Source organism: Magnolia sinica, chromosome 9 (assembly GCF_029962835.1).
Source record: "Magnolia sinica isolate HGM2019 chromosome 9, MsV1, whole genome shotgun sequence".
NCBI lineage: Eukaryota > Viridiplantae > Streptophyta > Magnoliopsida > Magnoliales > Magnoliaceae > Magnolia > Magnolia sinica.
In genome coordinates, this window is record NC_080581.1 from 51,106,931 (window position 1) to 51,112,862 (window position 5,932).

General features: G+C 38.2%; 1 non-coding gene across 1 annotated transcript; it reads left to right on the forward strand.

The window, feature by feature from the left end:
• The first annotated feature begins 3,020 nt into the window (after window positions 1–3,020).
• LOC131257206 (small nucleolar RNA R71) lies at window positions 3,021–3,127 on the forward strand. The gene has a single exon (XR_009177219.1). It is a non-coding gene; the product is annotated as a small nucleolar RNA R71 (small nucleolar RNA).
• The last annotated feature ends 2,805 nt before the right edge of the window (window positions 3,128–5,932 follow it).

Consider the following 5,932-nt stretch of genomic DNA (forward strand, 5'->3'; position numbering starts at 1 on the left):
TTTAGATTAACATGATATTTAAACTATCTCTTAATCAATTGAGCGCAAGAACTTAGGTGATAGATTACTTAGTTGATCAAACTCCAAAAATTCAAAATTCAATCTCTAATTTTATCATACTTAACACATTCTTAAGTACACAATTCATCACTTCCCAAACAGATTTCAACTTGAAACATTGAAATTTTTAAAATTTTTTGCTCAAAACTGAGAAAACACTGATTAGTTCACCTAATCCCTCATCCTGAAGCAAAAAATCTACATTGTCCTCAATGTGAAAGAAATAAGCATGTAATGTAAAAGAGGCAATGAAAAGAGAAGGGAAGTGATGGAAAGCTAATACCTGAAGAAGGAATTTTGAGACTTTTCGAATGGTCACTATGTGAAGATGGGTTAGCAAAAGAATAAAACCAACAGAAAGCAAACCATCCTAAATAATGGAAAGCAAACTATCCTAAACAACGGAAAGCAAACTATCTTAAATGGTGAAAAGAAAACTATCGTATCCTAAATTCTTTAAAAGCAATAAACCTATCTAGGAAAATAGGGGAAAGCTACTTAGTCATGCCACAAGGTTCCTCCTCCGGCCAGTATCTTGATAAATTTCTCAGTAGGTTTCGTAACAAGATAATCCAAAAGCCCTTTTTGCAATAGGCTTCGATGCCCTGGAGCATGATTTTCAGAGAAATTTGTAGACCTCATCATAAAGTTTCCTTTTAATCTCCTGAGGTGTCCAAAGTATATATGATTCACCTGTTACAGAGAAAGTTTCAGAGTTAGCGCAACATGGTGAATGAGAGACTATAAGTAGATAAAATTCAGAGAAATTCTTAGTAGGTGATGTAGTCTCAACATATTCTGAAGTTTCATGATTTGGTTTAACTTTCCGCTCCTCCTCCCTTAATGTTAAACATTTAAGATCCGTGGAAAGAGGGGCTTCAGAATAAGGGTTCTCTTGGTTAGTAACAACCACCGATGTATTATTTTGCAAGGCATCCATTATTTTGTTTATCATGGGACCATTTAAATATACAAAGTGTGCTAAGCAATCTTCGAAACATTCAGTTGAAAGGAGTTCATTCACCATATTGAGATCTGTGATGATATGCCCAATAACTCCTTTATCTTTTTCGAGAGTCGAAATGAGCACTCTCTTATTTTTTTCTCAAGGTGGGATGAAGTCACCACTAGGTATGTCCCTTCTTGACCTAAGCAAACATGTTCAAGATCAGTGGGCAAAGATTTTAAATCAAGCTTCGGTGTCTTAAAGTTAGACAGTAGATGCATTACATCAGTTTGGGGCAAATCTTCAAATTGTGGCCTCCACCAGTTAACTTCAAGTACTAGCGCAGTTTCAAGATGACATCCATCTCCTTAATCATGTCATCATCCAAATCAGGGGAGTCGGCCAAACACGTCTCAAGAGGGTCAGAGTATAGAGTTAGGAGCACTCTATCTTCCACGAACGAATCAATCATGTTAATGTCGTGGGCCTCGTCATCATCCTCTGTCTATTTGCTCATATTGAAAAAAATATTGATGTCCAATGTCATATTTCTGAAAGATAAATTCATGACTTCATTCATACAATTAATGATTGCATTTGAGTGCTCATATCCATGATGGGTAGAGTATCCAGGATGATAAAATCTACTGGATAATAGAATTTATTAACCTAGACCAACACATCCTCAATGATCCCTCTCGATACACGAATAAATCGATCGACAAGTTGTAATGTGGTCCGGGTGGGTTTTAATTCACCTAGGTCCAGTTGTTCCTAAACCGAGTAAGGAATCAGATTAACACTTGTCCCCAAGTCAAGAAGTGCGTGCTCGATTGTGTAGTTCCCAATTACCCAAGTGATGGTTGGACTACCGGGGTCTTTGTACTTTTGTGGCATGCCTTGCTTGAGGATGACGCTCACTTTTTCTATTAGAAAAATTCTCTGTTGAATAGTCTATCGTCTCTTGGTAGTGCATAGATCTTTTAGAAATTTGGCGTATGAAGGGATTTGTTTAATGACATCCAGTAGAGGGATGTTGACCTTCGCTTACTTAAGCACCTCTGGAATATCCTGAGAGTTTGACAGAGGTTTTGGGGCAATCAACCGTTGAGGGAATGGAGCAATTGGCTTGCCTTAACGTTCCGTTTCTAATCTATGTGGAGCAATACTAGTTCTATCATTCATGTCTTCTTTCGGGTCTTTAGACTTTTTAGTCTTTACCGAAATAGATTTTTCAATTGTTTTACCACTCTTAAGAGTGATGATAGACTTAGATTGTTCCACATATTGATTTGAAGAGCTTGGTTCATTAATTTCATATTGCAGTTTAAGATTAGGGAGAGGTCGGGCCAGAAAGATCTCTTTCTCCCCACTCAAAATTTTTGTCTCACATCCTTGTTTAGGCTTTGAAAGGTCTTGAATGGCCTGCATTATACTCTAGTTGAAAAGCTCTTGATTTTGAAGGTGTTTTAAGACTGGATCATCTTGAAGGTTCCCTTTATTCAGGAATTGGTTAGGAAATCCTTGAGTAGTATTTTGTCCATTCCTCCAGCTGGAGTTGTATGTATTTGAGGTGGGTTCACTGAAAGGTCTTTGGTAGTTGTTCATGACATTTGACTGCTCATTTAGAATTTCTTGAAAGGCAGGTATTGTTAGACAATTTTCAGTTGTATGTATGTTGCAAGCATAAATACCACAAACTTCTTTCTTAGCCTTGCCCTTCTATTGTTCCATGGCCTCGACTCTTCTTGTGAGATTGGCGACCCTTACACTCAAGTCATCTTCTTCTCTTATAGCATATATTCCTCCCCTTTCCTTTGATTAAGTAAGCTTAGAAGTTGTGGGTTTTGGAGAGATGTCCCATGATTGTGCGTTTTCGACAAGTTTGTCTAAATAATCCCACACATCATTGACATCTTTGTTCATGAATTTCCCATTGCACATCATCTCAACCAATTGGTGTGTGGAAGATGTCAGTCAATCGTAAAAGAAATTTGTGATGCACCACGTTTCAAAACCGTGTTATGGGCATGAACTGACAAGATCCTTAAACTACTCCCAACATTGGAAGAATGTTTCATCTTCCTTTTGGGCAAAGTTCATGATTGACTTTCTGAGAGTGTTTGTTTTATAATATGGGAAAATTTTCTTAGTGAACTCTCTTGTCATGTCATTCCATCTGCCAATCAATCGTGGACGTAGTGAGTGTAACCACATCTTGGCCTTTTGTTTCGACAAGAAACAAAGTGATTTGGTTTGGAGGAATTATCTTATTTAATCATAACAAAGAGAGTGTGTAGAGAACAATCATCATATTTATTCATACTACGTTCATTTACATCCTTTGATTTCCCTTGATTCTAAGATAGCATATTGAAAATACAAGAATTGAGAGAGTTTAAATGTCAAATCTGGATATCAAATCCCATTTTAGCTTGTGATTTGATCATCTCATTGAGAGGAATGTTGTGTGGATCTAATCATCTGATCTCTCTCTCCTGAGTTCATGTTCCTGTATAAAAAGATGATCGAAGATCGCATTTCATCCAACCATTTCGGCAGCATTCTCGTTCTTGAGTATTCACTCCCACGCAACAATAGGGTGTTGCACGGGCCCGCGCAATACTATGTTGTTGCGCGGCCCTGCGCAAAGCCTCCTCTCTCTTCTTCCTCCCTTCTCCTCTTGATACCTTCAGACTTCCCTTCTTCTCTGGAGCTCTGATCTTCTTCAGAATCTTTAGTGTGTCCAAATGAGAGGAGGAGTGAGATATTTATAGGCATTCACACGTGCAAACCTTCGATCTTCATGCTGTGGGGCCCACCTTTCATCAAATCCCAACTATTCCATTCATCCTGGTCATATTGACATTGTGTGGGTGCGCGCAACTAGTGTGAGGGTTTGTGTGGACCCGCGCAATTAATACACTTTGCATAGGTCAGCACAACACCATGGAATGAGGGGGGTTTGTGCAGACCCGCGCAATCAGTGTGGTTTATGCGGGTCAGCACAAAGCCATGGACCCCTTCATTCTTTCTCTTTCATATGTTCCTTTCTTCCATAGTTTCCTTTCTCTTCTATTCTTCTTTCTTTAGTCTCTGATATCTCCTCATCTCTCAAAATCCCTTCTTTATCATTTGTAGCTTTCATCAACGCATGACGGAAGCTTTGTACATTTTGTGTGCACCAACAGATGCCCCCCTGATCCTTCTTTAATTGATTTACAAAATCAAAATGAAGGATCGATCTTCTTCTGCATGAAAATCCTTTCCTGGCAAAGGACGCTTCATGAATGTAGAGCTGATTACATATCAGAGAAGGATCGCTTAAATGGAGAATCTTCAATAGTTGAGTTCAGACGGAGGATCGTGCTCAAACAAATTGCTATCAAATAAATCACGATCGAAGGAATCAAGCTCAAATGATTTACAGTCAAAGGATGACTGGATAGTCAGCCCAGACGAAAGACTGAAAGGTGCGAACAGAAGACTGAATGTCTACGGTCGAATGGAAGACTGAATGATTACACTCGAACAAAAGATTGAGTTCCCCCATTTAGAAGTGCTAAGTGAATGCCTCGAGAGAGAGAATAATGGCGGTAACGAAAGCACTCTATTTTCATAGCAGTCAATCAAATAAAACGTCTTTCTATGAATAGGGCCGCAATTGCATCCACCACAGTTTTGAACTCTCCTTGTTTGTGCAATTCTTTTCTTTTCATCGAAACTCGCCGCTGTAACGGCTATGGTGACTTCATCTTTGAGTAACTTGATTAGAGAATTGTCCTTTAATGATGCTCCTGCTGAAACAATCTCTTCGATCAACTCCAGCGACTCTTTCTTTGAACTTTGTGGCTACTGCTACAATAATCTCTTCGATTAACTCCTTTATTCATAGTTTCCATAATTCAAGATTTCGAATGGTAATCTTTCCTGCGAAATTAATCGAAATTAGTATCTCAAGATATCATAATTTTCTAATTTAGTTTCATAAACTATTGATAATTTTGAAATATATTGAAAGCTTTTAGAATGATTGTAATATTTTCAATATGATAATGATTTAGTCATCTCATCTTTGTGCTTTTCAGTGTGCTTTGCATTGCATTTGTTGCATTCTTTGCTCATTATATCGTGCTTTCGGAGATATCATTTCTAGCTCTAAAGGTTCAACCACTGAGCCTTTTTTAGTTTGCGCTCCTTGGACATTTGCTGATTCTGAAAGAGCCTATTGAAATTCTCATTGGCTTCCACTCCAATATTATCAACATATAACTAGGCCTTGATATGGAAGCAACTTTTGAACGTTCATACTGGATCATACTTCATAATTCCTGGCTATAATTCTGCAGTTCATACTTCTTATAGTTGGATGCGTTGATGGGCTCATCAATATTACTTAGTGCACGATTATTACCTAGTTGATTGTATTATATTGATTCCTCCACCGCACATAAGAAATTATCAGAAAGACCAAGGCATGGATTACTTTAAAGAAATATATCATGCCCCCTCTCCAGGCCAACTTTTGCATAATGATTTATTCAGAAGATAATATTTCTGAAGTGAAGCCTGTTGCGTAACACCCTGGTTTCCAAAACCCGAGTACGAGACTCAGTCCATAAACCTGAGTGTTAATAATCAGGGGACTAGTGGAAAATATCAAAATCAGAGTGCGATAGCATGAGCAAGCAAGTAAGATGTCATATAAATCTGAATATTTGGTCCACTCAGTTGGGGGCCTTAGTTACAAAATTATAAGTTCCAAAGTACTAAACAATTGTAAAGAAATACTAAATCTACTAGTTGAGCCTGAAATAATCAGTCGCCTCCTGCTGCAGCTCATCGTCATAATATCCTTCCTTGGGTTTCACTATCATGCCCTCAAGGCTAGTGCTGCCATCGTCTACATCTACTCCTGCATACTCT